Source organism: Sphaerodactylus townsendi, linkage group LG01, assembly GCF_021028975.2.
Source record: "Sphaerodactylus townsendi isolate TG3544 linkage group LG01, MPM_Stown_v2.3, whole genome shotgun sequence".
NCBI lineage: Eukaryota > Metazoa > Chordata > Lepidosauria > Squamata > Sphaerodactylidae > Sphaerodactylus > Sphaerodactylus townsendi.
In genome coordinates, this window is record NC_059425.1 from 185130571 (window position 1) to 185155545 (window position 24975).

A 24975-nucleotide genomic window follows, 5' to 3' on the forward strand; every position below is an offset into this window, starting at 1 on the left:
AATTACATGCACGGCTCATGGTTTGTTACAGTTTGGTTGTGTTACAATATCTTTTACAATATAGTCAGAGCACTTTTATATATTATTTGGTTTACAGAGCAGTATAAAGAGCATCTTTCTTTTAGTTAGTCAGGGGAGTCTGCTAGTGTGAGTGAGTGAGGGAACAGAACACTACCAACGGATTTTAACTGTCACTTTTAGAATGTTCATGCAGCTTCCCAGAATTCCATGCTGCTCTTGCTGCCGCTGCATGCAAAGCAAGGCTGGAAATTCCAACACTTCCACCATATGAAAGGCTGGAAAATTCCAACACTTCCACCGTATGAAAAGGTGAATGGAAGAAAACCCTGCTGGATCAGACCACTGGTCCATCTAGTTCAGTACCCTCTTTCACCCAGTGGCCAATCAGCTACTCTGGAGGGCCAACAACAGGGCATAGAGCCGTGGTGGCGAACCTTTGGCACTCCAGATGTTATGGACTACAATCCCCAGCAGCCCTTCCAGCACCCCCCCCCCCCCCCCCCCCCCCCCCCCCCCCCGTCCCCTCCCCCCCCCCCCCCCGCCCCCCCCCAGCCCCCCCCCCCCCCCCCCCCCCCCCCCCCCAACCCCCCCCCCCCCCGCCCCCCCCCCCCCTCCCCCCCCTCCACCCCCTCCCCCCCCCCCCCCCCCCCCCCCCCCCCCCCCCCCCCCCCCTTCCATCCCCCCCCCCCCCCCCCCCCCCCATGGTGGGGTGGCAGTGCATAACATCTGGAGTGCCAAAGGTTCGCCACCACTGGCATAGAGGATGAGGTCTTCCCCAGATGTTGCTACCTGGTTCTGAGATTCAGAGGTTACTTCCTCTGAATGTGAGAGTCGCCATGGCTAGTAGCCACTGATAGACTTCTCCTCCATGAATCTGTCTAATCTCCTTTCAAAGCTGTATAAGCTTTATACATTTCAGCATTTTTAGGGGCAACGTAAAGAAAGGATAAAAATGTATGTCAGTTCGGAGGGTGATAGAGGGCACTGTGCTCACGCAGGATTTGTGGCCTTTGGCAAACTCTGATGTGGCTATATGATGCTGTGATATCTTCATGCTTGCTATGTGATCCCCAATAGACTACAATCCCATTCCTAATTAAAAATGTTTCAAAAAAATGGCAGCAATTACCTCTCAATCAGCCAGTATCAAAAGTGCAGAAGGTTATTTGGATAATGTTTTGGCTTTTTGACAGTATTACAGTTGTGCTGTCCCACCCCCAACCAACAACACCCCACCTCCGATCAGCTAGCTGTCAGGAGCACTTATCAGCAGTAGAAGGAGGCCTAGGATGGGAATTTGGTGCTGTCACTCCCAGTGTGTAACAGATATGATGCCATTGCATCATCAGCGAAGCAGGACACTCTGTTACTAAGGCAAAATCTCTATGCAAAAAGGCATCTACCATAGAGTTTTTGCTCAAATAACAGAGGTTCTTGCGTCACTGAGGATGCGATGACATCACTTTTGGTGCCTCCCTGATGCCTCCATGTTTGCCAGTGGTACTGTTCCGATACATGTCTGGGCCTCCTCCCTCTGCCAATAAGTACTCTCCTATCCCCTACCAGTTGCCAGAAGGAACCTGGTAGGCCTACAAACAGTTCTCATTAATTTTAGCAGGGAGCAAAAATGCTTATACCTCTGGAGTTCCTCCAAATCCAACATCACATTCATCATCTCTGAAAAGGAGGGGAAAAATCCCAGTCAGTTCTGGATCGCAGCAATCCTTCGGGACGTTTGTCTGTTGCAGCACGATCCCATACAAGCTTCCCCAGAACTGTAAGGTGAAAGGGATTTACTCCCAAGCGAACAGATTGCGGCGAATAAGCTATTTTGATGAATGGGTAGATTGTTACACAGTCCCGCCGCTCTGCTTTGATGGATTCTCTTCAATTTTCCGAAAGTCTACATTTAAGGGTTTTTTTTAAGATATACAGCTCTCTGACCAGCTTTTAAGTGAATACCCATTGTACCTTTTAAAGGAATCGCTGTTGTTAGTGGAAGTCATCGGAGTACAATAGTGTCGAGCCCCATATCCTCTGGCTTCGTTTATTACCGCACAAGTCTTTTGTTCACGACTGCTGCCGCATTGTCCTTTTGTACAGTGTTGTTTTGAAACAAGTGACGCTTTGGTGGGCCATTCTGTCTATTTATGAATCTGTGTGGGAGCGAGCATTCGCGTTGCTCAATAAAACTGGAAGACGTCGTAATCTCCATAGGAGACTGTGTTTACAGGAGTGTTTGGTGGCTGGCGAAGGTAGTTGGGTGGGGAATTGACCTCATGACCTGTTGGAATTCCTCTACAACTCAGACATTGGGTGATGAGGGGAGGTAGATGAATCAGAACAGTCAGCAGATGCATGTGGATGGTTGATAACCTCATAGACCAGAAGACTGAGAAGGTGCCTTTCTGCTTGGACAGGCTGAAGGCAACCTCAACACACCGCAGGCCCTTCTGAAAAGCTCACACAGTTGAACTGGCATTGGTATTTATGTCTGCCCTGACCTGCATATCTCAGGGCGATTCCACACACGAGTAAAATAGGTTCGACCCAGTTCCCTGAGAAGGGTACTGACCTAGGTCGAAGCCATTGTTGTTCCCCACTGCAACCAGCTTGATCCCAGCTCGCAGGGCGGAATCATCCTGTGCCTCTTCGCCGCTCCATTCCGATTGGCTACTGTTCTACGGCCATGTTCCGTCTATCCCCACACACATTATTAAAAAAACTGCCACAGGAATGGAGGGACGAAGGTGGCGTTTTTTTGATTGGCCAGCTGTATGCATGCCCGAAACACTCAGCTGTGATTGGCTGAATGGGGGACTCCTGGCACCAGAGATTCCGCACTTTACTGGAATCGAGCTGAGTTCGAGCGTGATTTCCACAAGATGCGTGGTAGTTCTCAACTGGAGTCGGAAAGGTGGCGATTACTGCGGGTAAATCCTGGTACAAAACCATTCGATCCCAGTAGTTTGTGCGGAGCACATAGGTTGAGCATGAAAACAAAACTTAGATTCGATAACGCAAGTGCGGAATCGACCTCAGAGTAGTTTCAAGTAGAGAATCGATGCAGTTTCCTTTTTTTGGTAACCTCTGAGGTAGGAACCCAGAGGGAATCCCCCAGGTTGAGCCCTGCTGCTTCAGCAGGAAACAAATAAGGGCACAAAGATGGACTCCTCTTCTTCTTGAGATGTATCTGCTCCCAATCTAACCAACCGACCAGGCCTGCATCCCAGTATTGTTGTGAAAACAGACAGACTGAACCGTGTATGCTGCCACGAACCTCTTAGAGGAAGGGTGCGATTAAAATTTGTAAGTAGAGAATTAAATACCTTGGATAGCACAGGGTGATAGAAGAGAGACTGAACTCCAAGTGGCTCTTCAACTGGATCACCCAAAGTTTCACAAAAAAGTTATTGCTCCACTTTCCTTAAAGCTCCATCAGGTTGGATGTTCAGATTCTTAAAAAGTGGGTCGAGTGGGTTGGGGATAAGGGTGGCCACGTTTGTGAAAAGTTATTGCTTGGATTCATGTTTGGAAGAAGAAGAAGAAGAAGAAGAAGAAGAAGAAGAAGAAGAAGAAGAAGAAGAAGAAGAAGAAGAAGAAGAAGAAGAAGAAGAAGAAGAAGAAGAAGAGGAGGAGGAGGAGGAGGAGGAGGAGGAGGAGGAGGAGGAGGAGCAGCAGCAGCAGCAGCAGCAGCAGCAGCAGCAGCAGCAGCAGGAGCAGGAGGAATTTATATCCCCCCTCTCTCTCCTTTAGGAGACTCAAAGGGGCTTACAATCTCCTTGCCCTTCCCCCCTCACAACAAACACCCTGTGAGGTGGGTGGGGCTGAGAGAGCTCCGAAAAGCTGTGACTAGCCCAAGGTCACCCCGCTGGCTTGTGTGGGAGTGCACAGGCTAATCTGAATTCCCCAGATAAGCCTCCACAGCTCAGGCAGCAGAACGGGTAATCAAATTCCTCCAGATTAGAATGCACCTGCTCTTAACCGCTACGCCACTGCCTCTCCCTGAAAGACTGAACATTTGGGGGGAAGCCGAAAAATGCATCATATTGGCTTTCCTGTTTTGCTGAAAATTGCTGCCAAATCTAGAAGCCAAATCCAAAAAATACTAGCCTGGCACAGCTTAATGCAGGGATCATTGGAACTAATCCCTGTATTCAGCTGTGTTGGACTGCTTTGCTGCTTGTGAAGCTGGAACCGAGTTTGGAAGCAGCGAGAGAGGGTTGCTGTGGGGGGGGGATAGAGAATCCAGCCCCCCACCCCCAGACACCCCTACTGGCTGACTTGCTGATCGTAAAACCAACTTTGCAGGTGGTAGGGGAGAGTTACCTGTAGGAACTGAGTCACCTGAAAACCCCCCCACCCCCACCCCCACCCCCCGGCAGTTATGAAAGCCCCAAAAGCCAAAAATCTATTTTCAGCTTTTCGGCTCTGCCGAATAGCCTGGGTTTTAAGAGGGTTCAATTCCCCCCGCCCCAATTCCGCGTTATAAAATTCTCAGCCCTAGTTGAATGAGGGCAAGATATCTTCATGCATTTATTTATTTATCGTATTAAATGTATATCCCGCCCCAATCCCAGCCACGGTCAGGTTAAGAAATCTAAAACAAGAAAATACAATGAAACATTACAATAAATGTTACTAAAACCGAAACTTGACTCCAATGATGGCACACAGCATGAAGGGGAGGTCTCTGATCTTAAAATGAAATGCAAATCCTCCCCAACAATTGGATTACATGGTGCTGCATGCAAAAATAGGCTTTAAGAGGTTTCAAAGACAAATAAGCACAGTTAGGAAACCACTTTCCCTTTGTGTGGGTGGGTGTTAAGTGCTGCCAAATTGCTTCCATGTTATGGTGCTCTTATGAATCAATGCCCTCTAAAATGTTATATCATTAACAGATATGCTCAGGTCTTGCAGACGGAGGGCCAGAGGTGGGATCCAGCAGGTTCTCACCAGTTCCCGAGAGTGGGTTACTAATTATTTGTTATTGTGCAGGAAGGGAGCTGCTAAGGGTGGGTCATGCCATGCCTCCCCGAGAGGCATCCTGCCTTTGAACGTGAAGGTTCCGTATAGCAATTGCGACTAATAATGTAACTCCCTGAACTGGGTTAATCCCTTTCAGGTACCGCAATTCATTGATTCTCAGCACTACATGCCTTTTATGTCACCCAAAGTCTCCATCAAAGAACCTGTGTGTTTCACCGTATATGTTCAAGATTTGTGAGTTGGGAGCACCTATAATGTGATGATGATTTAGAAATGACCACAGGTACAGAAAAAAAAATTAGGAGTGCATGCGGTGGGGTGGCTGCCCATGGGGGGGCATCCAACTCAGGTTTTGCCCAGGGCTCAGGTTTGCCTAGTTATGCCTCTGCCCCCTTTGCTGAGGGGGGGCTGGCGAGGGAACCTGTTACTAAAAATTTTGGATCCCACCACTGCGGAGGACCATGGGTTCTTTTACAGAGTTAGTCTATCTCATGTTTTTCCTGTTTCCTAGCATAATCATTTTTCCTAGGCCCCTTCCACACATGCAGAATAATTCACTTTCAATCCACTCTCAAATCACTTTGAAGCTGGGTTTTACTGTACAGAATCGCAAGATCCACTTTCAAACCATTGTGAAGGTAGGACGGATGTGCATTAAATTATGCATCATAGGAAAGACTGGTGGCTCATGCGTCCTCTCCTATTTTCCCATTGGGAATATAAAAACCAGGCTAGGCACATTCAGCAAGTGCATTTTCATGCTACCAAGTGCATACTCAGGGTCAGTGGTGGGATCCAAAAATTTTAGTAACAGGTTCCCATGGTGTTGGGATTCAAACTGTGGCGTAGCACCAATGGGGCTGGACAAGGCATGACAGGGGCGTGGCCAGGCATTCCGGGGGCGGGGCATTCTTGGGCAGGGCTGTGGCAAGGACGCCGCCACTGCACCGGTCCTTGGGTGGGAAACAAATGCACACAGGTGCAGGCTGCCACGCACGCCGTTGCACCTCCTGCTAGACTGCTTCAAGTTCTGCACGCTACTGCTGAGAGGAGGGGCGTAACGAAGGCAAAAATCATGTGGCAAAATCACCCATTAGTAACCCCCTCTCGGCACACACAAATAATTAGTAACCTACTCTCAGGAACCTATGAGAACCTGCTGGATCCCATCTCTGCTCAGGATCATTTAATAGTGGTCAGTGACGCATTAACTTTCATGCAACTTTATGCCATCTGGCTTTGCAAAGTTCGCTTATGCCTTGAGTGGATTCTAGGGGTGATTTCTCGTTCATAGTACAAAGGCCAGCCACAGTGGACTGAAGCTGGGACACAGATCCCGTGCGGAACACAGTTCATTCGGCTGACACAAAACAGTCCAGGCAAGATGGGAGGCAGGCTCATGAGGCCCCCTCTGCACATGCAGAATAATGCCCTTTCAATGCACTTTGCAGCTGGGTTTTGCTGTATGGAAAAACAAAACCCACTTGCAAACAATTGTGAAAGCGGATTGAAAGTGGATTGAAATTCTGCATGTGTGGAAGGGACCAAAGACTGAGGGGACATTATGAGTGCTTACAACAGTAGTAGCATGATAGATGCCCATGTCCTCTTCTTGCCCTGGCTAGACTGAACTACTGCTTGCTGATGCATATGCGGGAACAGGTGTTTAAAGACTTATGTCTGCTACTCACGCTTTAAGGGTTGGCTGTTAAGAAACTTTTTCTAGCCACACCAAACACGGCGGCCGTCAAAGTGTGATGTCTCATTGTCCTTACAGTGTTACCTGAAATTGCCTTGCTGTAGCACTCCAGTGTTTCTAAAGGATTAAGGGCATTGGCCAGGGATGCCACCCAGATGCTCTCTTTCTTCCCAGATGTGCTGCCAAGGGCTTAATTGCCGAGATGTGCTGCCGAGGAGCAGCAGTGGCGTAGTGGTTAACAGCAGGTGCATTCTAATCTAGAGGAACTGGGTTTGATTCCCCGCTCTGCCGCTTGACCTGTGGAGGCTTATCTGGGGGATTCAGATTAGCCTGTGCACTCCCGCACACGCCAGCTGAGTGACCTTGGGCTAGTCACAGAATTTGGGAGCTCTCTCAGCCCCACCCCACCCACCTCACAGGGTGTTTGTTGTGAGGGGGGAAGGGGAAGGAGATTGTCAGCCCCTTTGAGTCTCCTGCAGGAGAGAAAGGGGAGATATAAATCCAAACTCTTCTTCTTCTTCTCCTTCTCCTTCTCCTTCTCTGTCTTCTTCTTTGTCATCTTCTTCTTCTTCTCCTTCTCCTTCTCCTTCTCCTTCTTTGTCTTCTTCTTCTTTGTCATCTTCTTCTTCTTCTTGTACTAAAAGCAACATACTAGGTTCAGGCTGGGCTAGAGGTAGGGAGACCTCTAGGCATCACTCCAGATGTTCCAGAACTGTAATTCCCATCAGCTTTGGTGTGCATGCTGACAAGTGATAGGGTATAGTTCCTATCTGATTCTACAAGGCTTCAGGAGGAGAACATCATGTACCCTAGCATAGAAGAGGACACCTGGACATGCAGAGCTGAAACCAGGAAGGAAGAGCAAGGTGTGCTTTGTGCTGATAAGTTCCCTTTCCCAACTCAGCTGGGGCAAATCGGGGAGGGTCTTCTTAGAAAGCAAGAGAATTGGCAGGGCAAAGGATGAAGGGTGAGCACACATGGAGACAGGAAAGGCAGAAGGGGATATTGTGGACAGGGAAACTGAGCAGGCAGCTGAAGAGACTCCTTCCTTGGTCCCTCACCACCCAGGGACAGTGATTGGCATCTGGTATCTGTTTTGTCCAAGGCTCTCTGTTCCAACACCACCAACTGGAGAATCCAGGCTGGGTTCAGCCTCACGAATCTGCCACACACACCTGATTTGACCAGCCATGGGAGATGCCATCTCTGTGCAACCACATGTGGGTGGCAGGTGGGGCAGAGACCGAGGTGGCAGGTGAGGTTGAGTCCAGACTTGGACAAAGCTCCATCCTTGCCTTTTTGCCTGGGAGTTGGCCCTTTTTTCAGAGTTTCCCTGCTACCACCTGCCCAGCCCATCTCTGCCAGTCTTCATCACCCACCAGCACTGCAGCCAGAGGCGTAGCTAGGGAAAATGGAGCCCGGTGCAAAATCTGAGTTTTGCGCAAGCCCCCCCATGGGCAGCCGCTGTGATGCTGAAATCCACCCCCAAACAGCATCACTTTCAATGGTGTTTAAACTAGAGAGCCCAGATTCTTCTTTTAAATCCACCTTAAAGGGAGAATCTGGGGTCCCCAGTTAAAACAACATTGAAAGTGATGCTGTTTTGGGGTTGATTCTCCCCCATCCTGAAACAGCATCACTTTCAATGTTTAAACTGGGGACCTCAGATTCTCTCTTTAAATCCATACCGAAAGGGGTGGATTTAAAAGGAAAATCTGGTGAAATTTTGGGGGTGCCTGCTGTCAGGCGTGCGATTGTTAAGCTAGCAGCACCAAAATTTCAGGGTATCTTTAGGAGACTATCCTGATGATACCACCCAGGTTTGGTGAAGTTTGGTTCAGGGGGTCCAAAGTTATGGACACTTGAAGGTGTAGCCCCCATCTCCTATTAGCTCCCATTGGAAACAATGGGGGATGGGGGCATAACTTTGAGAGTCCATAACTTTGCACCAAACCTGGGGGGTTCTAACAGGAGGGTCTCCTGAAAATCTCTGAAATTTTGGTGCTGCTAGTCTAAAAACTGCACCACCTGCAGGCCAAAAACTGAAAAAAAAACTCTAAAAAATACAAAAAAATAAAAATGAGCCTGCAACTGGGGCGCCCAGTGCAAAGCGCACACACACACACACCAGTCCCCTGGTAGCTTCGCCTCTGACTGCAGCAGAGCCATATTAGGTAAGGCAAGCAGGGATGTCCAGCTCTGAAGCCAGGCATTCAATCCCATCACTGTCTGGGCTTGCACCATCTTCAAGGAATGCCCAGGGCATATGCTCTACTCGCCCTACCCTAGATATGTCTCTGTCACCTTCTGTGAACCAACATCCAGGGACAGTAATCGGTATCCAGTACCGATTTTGCAGACCCAACCTGACCAGCCGTGGGAGATACGATACCACCTTCGCACAACCACACATGGGTGGTGGGGCAGGGTCGAGACTAGACTTCTGATGAACATCTGGTAGGAAAGGAACCAAGGTAGATGCTGCTAGTTAGCAGTGGTTAAGTAGTATATTGCTAAGTTTGGTCTCCTTTATGGGGAGGTAATGATGTAAAGACATGTGCAATGCCACCATTTTTCCTCCCACTACTGCAGGCCCAACTGAGTAATTGGAAAGTGTGTGTGAGTTAAGTGCCATCGAGTTGTTTCCAATTTATGTTGATTCCATGAATCAATGTCCTTCAAAACATTCTGTCATTAACAGTCTTGCTCAAATCTGGCAAACTGAGGTCTGTGGCTTCCTTTATACAGTCAGTCCATCTCATGTTGGATCTTTTTCTGCTACCTTCAACTTTGGGTCTTTTTCTGCTGCCTCTTTTTCTGCTGCCTTCAACTTTTCCTGGCATTATTGTCTTTTCAAGTGACTCTTGCCTTCTCCAAAGTACAACAGCCTCAGTTTAGTCATTCTAGCTTCTAGGGACCGTTCAGACTTGATACTTGAACTTGAACTTGAGCTTGAACTTGAACTTGATACTTGAACTTGAACTTGATACTTGAAGTTGAACTTGAGCTCCCAAAGGCACCTGGCGGGCCACTGCGAGTAGCAGAGAGCTGGACTAGATGGACTTTGGTCTGATCCAGCTGGCTTGTTCTTATGTTCTTATGTTCTTATGATACGACCTAGAACCCACTGATTTATCTTTTTGGCAATCCTTGGTATCTGTAACCTTGGGAGGGATCTGGGAGTCTTAGTAGACCACAATCTGAACATGAGTCAGCAGTGTGATATGCCAGTCAAGAAATTCTGGGATGCCTCAATAAGAGAATAGTGTCAAGATCAAGGGAAGTAACTGGCTTGGCATCAGGTTGCAGCCATCTTATGGCAATCTCTGTGGGTTTTTCAAGGCAAGAGATGTTCGGAGGTGGTTTGCCATGGCCTGCCTTTGCATATCATCCTGGGACTTCCGTGGTGGTCTCCCGTCCAAGTATTCTCCAGGGCTGACCCTGCTTAGCTTCTGAGGCCCTTTCCCCACTTACCTTAAGCCCCGCGCTACTCTCCTAAAGTAGCGCGGGGTCCAGCTGCACTCCCCACTTCAGGGGCGGCGAGAACGCAGCCGCCCCGACGCTGCCTCTCTCGCGCCCCCTCAGCGTGCGTAATTCCTGGCGCCTTTTCAAATGGCACCTTTTGATGACCCCGTGCGGAGCATGGGGTCGTGGGGAATCCAGGTCGCGCGCCAGGAATTGCGCGCGCTGTGAATTGCACGCAGCGACCCTCCAACAAGGGTAAGTGGGGAAAGGGCCTGAGATCTGACAAGATCAGGCTAGCCCTGGTTACCCAGGTCAGGACAGAAGTGATTTGCCATTGCCCGCCCCTGCCTAGTGACGAACAAAGGGGTTGTCAGTTCTTTAGCTTCCGAGGCTGGGTCAGAATACAGAGGTGGCGCTCCCACAGGGTTGCCTGGGGACAAACGCCCCCCACCCCTCCTCCTTCCCCCCTCAGCTTGGCACCACCCGGCTACTCCTTCAGCCGGTGGAGCTCAGCCTGGTCCGACCCTGCTAGGTTGCCCTGGATGTGCCGCTGCCTAAGGTAAGTGGGATGGGGGGTGAAGGGGGCGCAGGGGTGGGGGGGGCGCAGGGGGTCATTTCCAAGCGCTATTTTCCCCCGCTACACGGCACCAAACTTGGGGGGTGCCATCAGGACAGTCGCCAGATGATACCCAGCAATTTTGGTGCCGATACGTCCAAAAATGCGCGCCCTGCAGAACATCCCAGAAATTGGCCCAAGACTCTTTGTCCTGCTTTGAGTTTTCTGCATTGCTGTCAATGGGGGTTGCAGGCTGGGGGGAGGGGGCACATTTCTGAAGGCACAGTCTCAAAACTTTCAGGGTCTCATCAGGAGACTGCCCTAATGATACTCCCCGGGTTTGGTGCAGTTTGGTTTAGGGGGGGCCAAAGTTATGGACCCTCAAAGGGGGGGCCATTCCCCATTCTTTCCAGTGGGAGCTAAGGAGATGGGGGCTACCCTTTTGAGGGTCCATAACTTTGTCCCCCCTGAACCAAACTGCACCAACCTTGGGGTGTAGCATAAGGACAGTCTCCTGATGATATGCTGAAATTTTGGTGGCGCTATGTCTAAAAATGCACCCCCTGCAGGCACCAATGTCTTGGTGCCAAAAAAAAATGTTTTGGTCATGGTGGGGTGGCCATCCAACTCATGTTTTGCCCAGGGCTCCAGTTTGCCTCGTTACGCCCCTGCCGCTACACCTCTATATACATTTCATTTGTCTGCAACAGCTGAGCAGACATGTTGGTGTCGTAAACCAGTGTGCATGCGCAGGATCAAGGCCACCCTTGGCCACTGCCAGATTAATTCCATACCAAACTAAGGAGCACTTTAAACATTCTTTCCTTTCTCCCGCCGCAGTTCTGGGAGACAAGGCTTTCAGCTGCAGAAATAGTTACCACTTAAAAGATTAAAGGGCTTTTAAAAAATGGGCGACAGATAAAGTAACTTTGAGGGTTTTATTACCAAGTAAAAAAATTCAAAGCAGCCAAGACTGAGCATTCAGAACTATAAGCTAAAAAGGGGGGGATAATAAAAGGAGATCCTCATAAAGTAGACACCGAGGAAGGATATGAAAAGTATCCATCTTACCTGTCAGACAGATCAGAATATTGCGTATCGAGGGATAGTCAAATAAGATGCATTTAATGGGGGTGCTCCGAATCTGGTACTTTGATAGTCAAAGTTCATAATACATTTCTTAAGAGGATAAATCTTGTGGTTTCTCGTGTCTTTTCATCAGATCTGACGTTATAACAAAGGCCATCGGCTTTTCTTCAAGGAGTTTCATCCAAGAAGATCTTTTTGAAAAGTCCAACCCTGGTACATGCAGACACCCTTTCTTATGAAAGACTTAGCTTAAGCCATAAATTAAGTGCAGAAAGCCAAGCCAATGCCTTTTGGCCAAATTCCACGTGAAGAGCGATACTTATATTGAGCTATTTGGTTAATATAGTGGAGTTTGCCCAGTCATAGAAGTGTGATCTTTGAGTCCAGTAAATAAATCTCCCAAGAAAGAAGAAGAAGAGTTTGGATTTATATCCCCCCTTTCCTATAAGGAGATTCAAAGGGGCTTACAATCTCCTTTTCCTTTCCCCGCCACAACAAACACCCTGTGTGGTGGGTGGGGTTGAGAGAGCTCCGAAGAACTAAGACTAACCCAAGGTCACCCAACTGGCATGTGTTGGAGTGCACAAGCTAATCTAGTTCACCAGATAAGCCTCTACAGCTCATGTGGCAAAAGGGGAAATCAACCCAGTTCTCCAGATTAGAGTGCACCTGGTCTTAACCACTACACCTTGCTGGCTCCCATACTACAAAAAGTAAAACGTACATTTATTCAAGTAGTTTCAGTTCACATTCAGGTTGCAATGTTAAAAGAAGGAAGAGTACTTTTCCCTGTCACAAGTGGCCAGCTGATCTGGCATCATGTGTATGGAAGTATGAGACATTGTTTTTTCCTGGAGAGAGCAGCAGAGACATTTGACTCAATTAAAGAGGAAGAGGCCGTTGCTTACTGAAAATAGAGTTAACTATCTATAAAAGAAGGGAAAGGTAAACTTGAGAGTAAAAACAAGTAAGTATTTTTCTATCTGGCTAGCTTATCAGCTAGCTTCTACTTTGGCTATCACATGGCTAAAAAGCTACTAGAGAGCATGTGCAGAGAGTAACAATTATATACCTATTGTCTACAGGCAGACCTGCATGTATGTATCTCATGTCGGGTCTGATTGACCAATAGGGATCAATTACCTGATCACTGACTTCTGACCTCACTAACTAATCAGCATGCACAACATTGACTCTTTCATTACTGGATTGTGTGACTGGCACTTGCCAAATCCCATCAACTATAATCAGAATTCTTCCAGTCTTATTTGTACCTTCTTATCAGATGCAAAGTCCATAAGTTGGTGCAGCATTATTGAGAAGAAAATTAAAAGTATTGGTCTCTCGACAAAAGCTCTTCACATGTTTACCTCTAAGGAGGCCTATCCGTCTTTAAAAACCAAACTTCTAGACTGGGAATTTGAATCACTGACGTGTATGGCAAAAAAACCCCCAACAACTCTGTTCCCCTTTAAATCTAGCAATTCCTCCCTCTCAAGGTCAAGTAGCCAAATATTTAACGACTCTGACTAATCCGGCGAAAACGCGAGCCATGGCACTCGCCAGATTCAATATTTTGCCTCCAGCTCTTCTCCCTGGGAGATTCAACAAACTGAATAAAAGCCCAAAGGCTGTGTCCCTGCAAATCGGGACAGACTGAATCTTTAGCCCATTCCCTTCTTCATTACTCAAGAACTGAAGGAGCCAGAGAAAAGTTTGCAACCAGTGGTGGGATCCAAAAATTTTAGTAACAGGTTCCCATGTTGGTGGGATTCAAACTGTGGCCTAGCGCCAATGGGGCTGGGCGGGGCACGACGGGGGTGTGGCCGGGCATTCCGGGGGCGGGGCATTCCTGGGCGGGGCTGTGGCAAGGACGCAGCCGCTGCGCCGGTCCTTGGGCGGGAAACAAATGCACGCAGGCGCAGGCTGCCACGCATGTCCGTGCACCTCCTGCTAGACTGCTTCAAGTTCTGAGCGCTACTGCTGAGAGGAGGGGCGTAACTAAGGCAAAAATCATGTGGCAAAATCCCTGATTAGTAACCCCCTCTCGGCACACACAAATAATTAGTAACCTACTCTCAGGAACCTGTGAGAACCTGCTGGATCCCACCTCTTTATGCCACCCATATTCTATTGCTTACCACTGATTCTGCTGACTCAGTTGTCATCTCAAATCTTTTGAGTAATCCTGATCCTATATACAATGACTATCTTGCAAATTCCCTCCTTGAAATAATCAAATGTAAATGACATATTTTAATGGTTTTATGCTTATCAACTGTAATTTATATTTCAGCCTCTTTTTATACTGTTTTAAACTTATGCCAATAAAGGCTCATTCATTCATTCATTCATTCATTCATTCATTCATTCATTCATTCATTCATTCAAGTCTCTAGCAGTTTTGTTTCTCTGCAACACACTTTTTGTCTTCTCTTGTCTCCTCATATTAGGGGTAGAAAAAAAAACCCAACAAAATTCAATTTCTGAGCAATTTCCTTTCAGCCAGACATAACAGGGTGCACGGGTTATTTAGCCTGCCCTTTGTGCCCTTAATATCTATATGACAATTTGGTTTTCATTCATCAAACAGATAAAAACAAATTCTACCTAGAGTTTAAAAAAAACCTCTGCAAAGCAAAAACACCCCATGTAAACAAGAACATCGGCTACTGAAAGCCAAGCTTTAAACATCTAAAGAGGAAGAAGCTCTCTTCTTTCCTTGATCTGAACAGTCAAGGTAATTTGTTTGAACAATAAGCATTCTTAAGTCTCACAGTCCTCAACGGAACTGCGGCTTCAGGATACTGCAGACACAGTGACCAATCCAAAAAATTAATATGCATAGACACACTGTGGGGAAAGGAATTTACAGTTTACTCTAATTCTATGGTTCCAGCAAGCTACAAAATCAGATGCGATACCAGATGCCATTTGTTAGTCGTGTCAAGAGAGACATATTTTGAAGGCTGTTATTCCAAACTGGCAACAAGAGATTCACACGAGTTCCCACCCCCAGTAAGGATACACAGTGGAGTCATACCAGAGAGAGAGAGCAACCAAGATGATCAGGGCAGCAGCTTTGGGGGCAGAGACAGGGGGCACCGTGGGGGAGGACCTGAGGGGTCCAGGGACATCTGCACCCCAATGTTACGTCTGAGAAAGCCCGGAAGTGATGTCAGGTAGTTCTAGGAATCACTGAAAGCTCTATGGAATACCACAGAGTTTTCGCCAATTCCTGTAGTTACCCTCATGTCACTTCTGGTGCATCACAGTGCGCATGATGCTGATAGTTTAAAAAATTTATCCTGCTACCACTCAAACTGCTACCACTTAGGGGCCTGGAGTATCATGAGGAAAGACTGAACAATATGAAACTTTACAGTTTTTTCAGACTAGTGAGGGTGGATATAACAGAGAAGAAGAAGAAGAAGAAGAAGAAGAAGAAGAAGAAGAAGAAGAAGAAGAAGAAGAAGAAGAAGAAGAAGAAGAAGCAGCAGCAGCAGCAGCAGCAGCAGCAGCAGCAGCAGCAGCAGCAGCAGCAGCAGTAGTAGTAGTATAGTGTGACCAGACATCCCGCTTTTGGTGGGACAGTCCTGCTTTTGACTAATTTGTCCCGCATCCCACAGGGTTTTTAAAATGTCCCAATTTTTGGAAGGCTGCCGCACTGCCTTCTGAGGTGCTCCCCTTTTCCCACCCTGTGACAGGAAACGGGAGCGCCCCAGAAGGCAGTGCGGCAGCACGGGGAGGCTGCCGCACTGCCTTCTGGGGCGCTCCCCTGTGACAGGGCGGGAAATAGGGGTTTGGCAGTGTGGCAGCCTCCCGCACTGCTGCACTGCCTTCTGGGGTGCTCCCGTTTCCCGCCCTGTGACAGAGCGGAAAACAGGGGAGCACGGCAGAAGGCAGTGCGCTCCTGCGGCTGCACGCGCGCACGCAAACGCCCCCCAATGGTGTCCCGCTTTAAAAAGGTGGAAATCTGGTTACCTTGTAGTAGTAGTAGTAGTAGTAGTAGTTTGTAATATTCCCCTCCTTTCTCTCCTGTAAGGAGACTCAAAGGGGCTTACAATCTCCTTTCCCTTCCCCCCTCACAACAAACACCCTGTGAAGTAGGTGGGGCTGAGAGAACTCCAAAGAACTGTGACTTGCTCAAGGTAATCTAGTTCACCAGATAAGCCTCCGCAGCTGAAGTGGCAGAGCAGGGAATCAGTTATGCATTATGCTCATCTGGAAAAAAAATCTTCTGGTGGTCCCTGGCCCCAAAACTATCCGACTGTCCTTGACCAGGGTCAGGGGTTTTTGGGGGGTTCTCTGTCTAGTGAAATCCAGGCTCGCAGGGCCTGTAAGATGGGGATGTTTTACCAAACCTATGGCTGAGGGTAGCAACCACGTTGGCTAGATGAACAGCTAAAAGAGATACAACCTCTTAGTTAAAAACCTGGGTAAAGAGGAATGGTTTGGCCTACTGCCTAAAGGAATATACAGTAGGTGCCAGGTGAGCCTCAAAGTTGCGGGCATTCCAAAGGCAAGGCGACACCACAGAAAAGACCTGGTCTCTTTTTGCCATCCAAATTAACTCTGGTCACGGGGGCACAAAGAGTTTATTCTTATACCCTGCTTTTCTCTATCTTTAAGGAATCTGAAAGCAGATTGCCTTCCCTTCCCCTCCCCACAACTGTGAGGAAAATGGGACGGAGAGAGTTCTGAGAGAACTGTGAATAATCCAGGGTCACCCAGCCGGCTTCTTGTGAAGGAGCAGGGAAACAAATCCAGTTCACCAGATAAGTCTCCACCACTCATTCAGAGAAGTGGGGAGTCAAACCTGGTTCCCCATATTAGCTTCTGCTGCTCTTCACCACCACACTGCTCTGGCTCTCAAAGAGGAAAGCCTTATGTGGGAGGCTGGACAATGTAGGAGGAACCAGTCCTTCAAGGACTCAAGCCTAAATACTACAGTATTGGCGTTCGCTAGGATTATATAGCGCAATTTAGCTCTTCTGAGCCTCTGACTGGACCTTTGCCTATTAAATAGAATCAATCTCTAATACCAATCTAGCCTTTAATGGGCTACATTATGGAATCTCTGCAGTAGAATTGCTTCTCAGTTCCCAAGTTACTTCCCAAAGGATAAATACCCTACAGCATGCAGAATGCTATATTAAGTCAAAGCATTATATGCCAAGAATCCACCCACATTCCTCTTTAAGAGGCAATTCTCCTGGGGGGAATCGGGCCCAGATCATCAACAAAGTGGAGGAAAGACTCCGTTCCTTGTTTATCTCCGAAACTGTTCTGATGAAAAAAAAAAAGAATAATAATTTTGTACTCGCTAACGATAGAATTCTTGCTGCAATCTCATTCTCACTTCCTTGGGTGGGTCCTTCCAAATTAAATATGCATAAATCCCAGTGCCTTCCCATTTTTCAAACTGTGAGTTCGTTTATTAAAAGCAACGCTACGCGCTGCAATGAGATCGGCTAGTTGTGACGAGTGAGGGGCTCGATGGCTCATTACGGCTGCCGCAAGGAATCAGCATTCCCACAGCGAACCTTCTATACAATTCGGCACCATTCGTGCTGGGAACTTTGAATTCAGTTAATTGCAAGGACATACACGCTGCACAATCAAACTCATCTCATATTCCGTAATCATCTTCCCCCCAGAGACGGGATCCTGTCTAAAGTTGAGAGGCTGTTGAGAGGCCATCTAGAGAAAACAGAGGGTCCCGATTTCCGATCAGCTTTCCAGTTGAAAACAAATAATTGAAATAGACAAAAGCTTTCCCCAAAAGCTGCCTCCAGCCAGCACCATCTTGTACATGCTCCATCCAGAAAAGAGGTTCACTGAAGATAAGCCAGGAGATCAGAGGTGGGATCCAGCAGGTTCTCACAGGTTCCCGAGAGTAGGTTACTAATATTGGTGTGTGCCGAGAGGGGGTTACTAATTGGTGATTTTGCCACATGATTTTTGCCTTAGTTACGCCCCTCCTCTCAGCAGTAGCGCGCAGAACTTGAAGCAGTCTAGCAGGAGGTGCACCAGCATGCATGGCAGCCTGCGCCTGCGTGCATTTGTTTCCCGCCCAAGGACCAGCGCAGCGGCTGAGTCCTTGCCACAGCCCCACCCAGGAATGCCCTGCCCCTGGAATGACTGGCCACGCCCCGTTGTGCCATGCCCACCCCCATTGGCGCTACGCCACTGTTTGAGTCCCACCACCATGGGAACCTGTTACTAAAATTTTTGGATCCCACCACTGCAGGAGATTATTTATTTAGGATCGAAAAATGGGAAATGGGCACTGAAAGTCTAAAGTTAGTGAACAACAGTCGCTAACGAAAGTAGCAAAAGTACCATTCAAAACTTTCTGTATCCTCCATTTTGTGTGTGTGTGTGTGTGTGTGTGTGTGTGTGTGTGTGTGTGTGTGTGTGTGTGTGTGTGTGTGTGTGTGTATACAGTGGTGGGATTCAGCAGGTTCACATCTCTTTAGCAGAACCGATTGTTCAAATAGTGCTACACGTTGTTGAATTATTTGAATCCCACCACCAGAACCAGTTGTTGAATTATTTGTGTGTGTGTGTATGTGTATATATAGTGTGTATATAAAGTGTGTGTATATATATACTCGTGTATAAGTCGACCTAATTTTACCACAGAAAACTGGGAAAACTTATTGACTCAAGTATAAGTCTAGGGTGGGAAATGCAGCAGCTACTGGTAAATTTCAAAAATAAAAATAGATATGGTCAGGTGCTATTTGGGGGTCTCTGCCACTGACCCCCCATCTCACCAATCCCAAGGTCTCTGCCACCGACTTCTCCATCCCGCAGCTTGTCCCAGCTCACCCAGGTCGACTGGCTGTGTGTGTGTGAGTGTGAATGAGACTATGGCAAGAATTATATCCTTAAATTTATATCCACAAATATAGCGAGAGAGGGTAGATTTGGCCCAATTGGTTATGGTGTAATCCTCAATGTTTGTTCAGAAGGAAATCCTTTTATGCTCAGTGGAGTTTTCTGTCTAGTATATATGTTTAGGATTACACTTCAGTGTTTAGGATTACACTTTAGGATTTGACTTCAGTTCTTAAGAGGGTCACCTTCCTCCAAGTGCCACACAACTAGAGAGAGCTATATACCACAAAGCTACACTCTACACTACCAAGAACAGCTACATATAAAATTATCTTCTCCCTTGCTGAGACAATTCTTAACTTCAACTGTCAGCCCTCTCCTTCAGGCAGCCCTCAGCCCACCATCTGAAAATGTGATTGGGTGCTTCAGCCATAGGCTCAGGTGCGAAAGAGTTGAGTGGCTGTTTTGCCTGTCAGGGATGGGACCAGAGGTGAGATCCAGCAAGTTCTCACAGGTTCCCGAGAGTAGGTTACTAATTATTTGTGTGTGCCCAGAGGGGGTTACTAATTGGTGATTTTGCCACGTGATTTTTGCCTTCGTTTTGCCCCTCCTCTCAGCAGTAGCACGCAGAACTTGAAGCAGTCTAGCAGGAGGTGCACCAGCGTGCGTGGCAGCCTGCGCCTGCGTGCATTCGTTTCCCACCCAAGGACTGGCGCAGTGGCTGCATCCTTGCCACAGCCCCATCCCAGAATGCCCCAGCCCCGGAATGCCCAGCCACGCCCCCATCGTGCCCCGCCCTGCCCCATTGGCGCTACGCCACAGTTTGAATCCCACCACCATGGGAACCTGTTACTAAAATTTTTGGATCCCACCACTGGGTGGGACAGCCTCCTGTCCATCACAGAGGCTCTTTAGGACAGAGGAAGATGGCTCCTTGGAGGATGCTTGAATCTACCTCAATATATTTTTCAAACATGAGCCATTACAGAATAAAAATGTTATGTGAGTCATGAGAAATCGAGAGCTGTGTTTCGAGGAAGCTAGATATCTGTTCATTCTATCTTACTTCATATTTTTACAGCAGAAATTGTCATATTCTGTAGATCTATGACAGTGATGGCAAACCTTTTGGGCTCGGTGTGTCAGGAATTTGGAAGATGTCATACTTGACTCCGCTGGCTTGTCACCCCCTGCCCCCCTGAGCAAAAGAGAAACAATTCCTTGCATATTAATGAACATATGTCAGGAGTGCTTGGATTGTGCGCTCTTGCGTTGCAGGGGGTTCAACTTGATGGCCCTCGGGGTCGCTTCCAACTCTACGATTCTGTGATATTAATTTATTTCTTTATAATGCCATAGAGGCCACTCTCCAAAGCAGCCAATTTCTCCAGGATTCCTGAACTCTGTGGTCTGGAATTCTGGGAGATTTCCAGGCTCTACCTGTAGCTTCGTAACCCTAACCTTGCTGGACAATCCAGGCAAGATGCCGGGAAGAGAGCTCACAATGAGACAGCAATTTTACGCGCTTAATCGTTCTCCCTTGGAGAGACGTTGGGAGAATTAAATTGGAAGCGCCAGGTCAGATGAGTAAGTGGGAGAGCCGTTTTTGAAAGGTCAGTCTGCTGCAGGGTGATTTGCAAGTTCAGCTCAAGCGCGGCTGCACTGTTCTGCCCAGAGCACTTTGGGGAGGTGCCCTTGTTTTTAATAAGAATGCAAACACCAAAAGGAAAGGGAGAAATGTGGTGCTTAGCTGGCAGGATCAAAATCCTGGCAATGCAGGCAAATCAGTCAGCAGGAACGAAGGGACAGTTGGATGACTTTTACAAGTTTCACCATGGAGTGACGCCCACCCTCTCCACCTGCCCAGCTGCACGTAGAAAGCCACACAAACACCCAAAAGGCCGAATAGCCACAAACACCCAAAAGGCTGAAAGCCACACAAACACCCAAAAGGCTGGAGCAGCAGTGGCGTAGAAGGTTAAGAGCTCGTGTATCTAATCTGCAGGAACCGGGTTTGATTCCCCGCTCTACTGCCTGAGCTGTGGAGGCTTATCTGGGGAGTTCAGATTAGCCTGTACACTCCCACAAACGCCAGTTGGGTGACCTTGGGCTAGTCACAGCTTCTCAGAGCTCTCTCAGCCCCACCCACCTCACAGGGTGTTTGTTGTGAGGGGGGAAGGGCAAGGAGATTGTCAGCCCCTTTGAGCCTCCTGCGGGAGAGAAAGGGGGGATATAAATCCAAACTCCTCCTCTCCTTCTTCTTCCTCCTCCTCCTCCTCCTCCTCCTCCTCCTTCTTCTTCCTCCTCCTCCTCCTCCTCCTCCTCCTCCTTCTTCTTCTTCTTCTCCCTTCTTCCTTCTTCTTCCTTCTTCTTCCTTCTTCTTCCTCCTCCTCCTTCTTCTTCCTCCTTCTCCTTCTCCTCCTCCTCCTCCTCCTCCTCCTCCTCCTTCTCCTCCTCCTCCTCCTTCTTCTCGTGAAGTGCATCTGATGATGCCAGCCATAAATGAGTGTGAAATGTTTGGAGGAAAAACAATCAGACCCTGGCCACACAGACTGGAATACCCACTACAGCCAATTTTACTGGATTGTTTTATAATTTTGTAATCCTGTCTTAGAGATGCCAGCATCCATGTGGAGCCTGGGAACACCCCAGAATGACAGTTCGCCTCCAGACAGCTGAAATCAGTTCAAGTGGAGAAAATGGATGCTTTGGAAGATGGACTCCATGGTTTGGTACTTCACCAAAATCCCCCCCCCCAGGATCCACAGTCAAATCTCCAGGGGTTTCTCAACCTGGATCTGGTAGCCTGACTCCCTGCCCCCATTGCCTGCCAGTGGCCAAGGGGGAACCTGAGAACCCGAGTCTTATGGTATTAAGCATAAGCATAAGCATTTTATTGTCATTGTGCACGCACAACGAAATTTACAGCAGCATCCCTCGAGGCACACAATTTCAGACTCACACCCCATCCTCACTTTCCCCTTCCTCCACCCATCCCTACACAGCCCCAAACACATCAACACGAAGCCGCGGAGTTCAGCATCGCCACAGCTCTAGAGTAGAAGCTGTCTCTAAGCCTCTTTGTCCTAGTTTTGATAGACCTGTATCGTCTGCCGGACGGTAACAGTTCAAAAAGAGAGTGTGCTGGATGAGACGGGTCTCTCAGAATATCTTGGGCTTTCTTCAGGCTTCGGGAATTATAGAGTTCTTCCAAGGAGGGGAGAGGGCAGCCGATAATCCTCTGTGCAGTAGTGATCACCCTTTGGAGCGCCTTCCTATCTGCCACTGTGCAACTGGAGAACCACACACAGATGCAGTCGGTGAAGACACTCTCTATAGCACTTTCTATATTGTGTGGACTATGTGACTTGTGCCATCTCTACAGCAATGTTTTTAAATTTTGGAGTCTCAGCTTTGAGAACAGCAGGCTCCAATGGGAGAAAACAAATCACCAAGTATTCAAAAGCCTTCAGAAGGTTTAAAATTCTAATCCACTCATATCAGTAAAAGGATTTCCACTGTTTTAAATCTAGTCAGAACATTATTGAGGATTTTTGCATGTTTATCTTACAATAAATTAAGTGTATGGTAGAGAACGGATTGTACAGCCGTTAATGCATTCACTACTCCCCCCATGGTTGTCTGCCTCGCAATGAAGTTTTCCCATAATTTTTTTGTTTTACAATCTTGATCCTCCTTGATCTCAGATTGCAAATGCCTTAACAGTCCAGGTGCTCGGGAGCAACAGCCGCAGAAGGCCATTGCTTTCACCTCCTGCCTGTGAGCTCCCAAAGGCACCTGGTGGGCCACTGCGAGTAGCAGAGTGCTGGACTAGATGGACTCTAGTCTGATCCAGCAGGCTCGTTCTTGTGTTCCTATGGAAACCTGAAGAAAGCTTAACACACAGTGATCTCCTTCATTTTCCCTGAGAAGGGAGAGGAAAAAGTTGCCCTTTAAGAGCTTTTGGAAATTGTGGGGATTCTCTGATCTGAGAGAGCAGTCAATTCCAAAGAAAGAAAAACTTGTGCGTAACTGAGAATCAAACCCAAAGGGAACGTGCGCTCAATGCAAAGGAGACCACAAGTGTGTAAATGGCCTCCATGTGAATTTATGAAGAGATCACTTACATCCTCTGCTTTGCCTGCTTTCTCTGTTGAAATGCTTTTTCAAATCTAGTGCAGCTTTTAATCTAGAAGACAAGGAACCGGGCAAAGGAGAGGGAGAAACAGTTTTATCAGATTAGCAGGGACCAAGCAAGGTCTGTCCCCTTGGATAAGTTAACGTCATGTCCAAAGGGTGGCACATACTGTAACAGTGGTTGGAGATGTTCTGGGTGAATTTTCCAAATGTCTTGTAAAGAAAGACAGCTGCGGTTGCCTCTGGGGGTGGGATGGGTGGAGCCAAGGTGACCGCTTCCGCTTAACTGAGGGCGGAAGCGAAGCCCAGGCCATGTTGGGCAAGGGCTGACGTCACCGGGAGGGGAGGGCGGATTGACCCTTTAAAGGGGAAAGCCCTCCTTTGTTCTGGCGATGTGCTTCGGCCTGCCGGAGATTTGCCCACCCACCTCTCCCTGGGTTTATTCAGTTGTTGCTTGTTTCTGTCATAGCTGTTCGGTGGTGGCGCATGAGTAATGATCTGGAGGTGCCGATGGCGGCAAGAGGCAGCCGTCCTGTGGCCAAAACAAACAGCCGAACCGGCAAATGGGGATCTCCTCTTGCCAGGAGCGTCCGCCCGGCAGAGCCCGTCAGCGGAGCGAAGTCCAATACAGGGCATCCACCTGTTGGAGCTTCGCTATGAAGCAGACAGGCCAGATCAAGACCCATGCTACGCCTCACGCTTCTGTTTTGGTTGGCTAATAAAATGGCTATGGCCAAAATGTTTATCCCAGCAAAGAGTCCAGTGTGGTTATTGGAGAGGATTCACTCAGGTGGTTCCCACCCTCAGAAGGCAACAGGATCAGGCATCTCCAAAATACCTTCCTTCCTTACTCAAGAACATATTGTCAGGAGACAGAGAAGCAGCAGCCCAATGGAAACAAACGTTTAATAAAACCATACAGACGCTGATGTAGTAAATATTGCAGGGGGCGAGGTGGATTCTAGACATGCCATTATACCAGGTGCTCACCATTTCTCCGGCAAATAAAAAAGGTGATTCTGACTGTGAATGGAAAACCCCAGAAGTGTATTACAGATGATTGATGAGCAATTGCATTGTAGGGAGGCAGTGAATAAATAAAAAACGGTTTATAGCTCCTCACCTGAATAATAGGACTTTCCTTGGTCTACTTTTTCTCTCTGCTTCTTCTCTTGTGAGTGTTTGTAAAATGGGCTTTAGAAGTCCAGGTGGGTCAGAAAAACAAACGCTGTGCACATATTCGCTAGCAGCACCCTAGTACTGAATAACATAAAACCAATTTATCCTCAACACCCTGCGTGACTTCTAAAACCTGTTTAATCAATGCTACATCGAACTCAATATCCTTATATTGTAGATGCTCCCCGCATCTTATAATTTTTTCCTAGTCACTTAGTTTCCTAGACATATTAGTCTCCACAGGCTAATAGGCAACCTCATAAACAAAATTATGTTAGACCAATAATCCGTCAGGCTAATCAGCCACCAGTTTCAGGCCTGATCTCATCTTCTTCTTCACCTGAAGATTGTTAAAGTAATACATCAATAATAAATTATTATGGTATGCTATACTCCTGAACTGAAAACGTGTTTTCGTGGTATCAGTATATACCAGTGATGGCGAACCTATGGCACGAATGCCAGAGGTGGCACTCAGAGCCCTCTCAGTGGGCACGCACAGAGTTCATCATGTGGGGGGGAAATCGCCCCCCCCCACCCACACATCTAGGTTGGCCTGGGCCACTGGGCTCGATTATTAGCATTAAACCTAAGACCTAGTTTTGGGGAAGCAGTATAGGTAACCCTGTTAAGCACTGTTAAACCCCACTGATTTTCATGCAAAGAACTAAAACGTGATCCTTTACCTGGGAGTAAGCTTGGTTGCTGACAATGTGGCTTGCTTCTGAGTAAACCCTCCTAGGGTTGTGATTCACCAGTTTGAAGAGTTGCATGGTTGTTTCAAAGCAAAGCCAACAACTACCACCAAGCTTACTCCCGAGTAACGCACACCTCAGAGCTAACCGTTTTTTCTTAACTAAAACCTCAGTATTCAGGTTAAATTGCCTTGTTGGCACTTTGCGATAAATAAGTGGGTTGCAGTTTGGGCACTCGATCTCAAAAAGGTTCGCCATCACTGGTATATACCCTTACAGACTCTGTCAATTCCTGA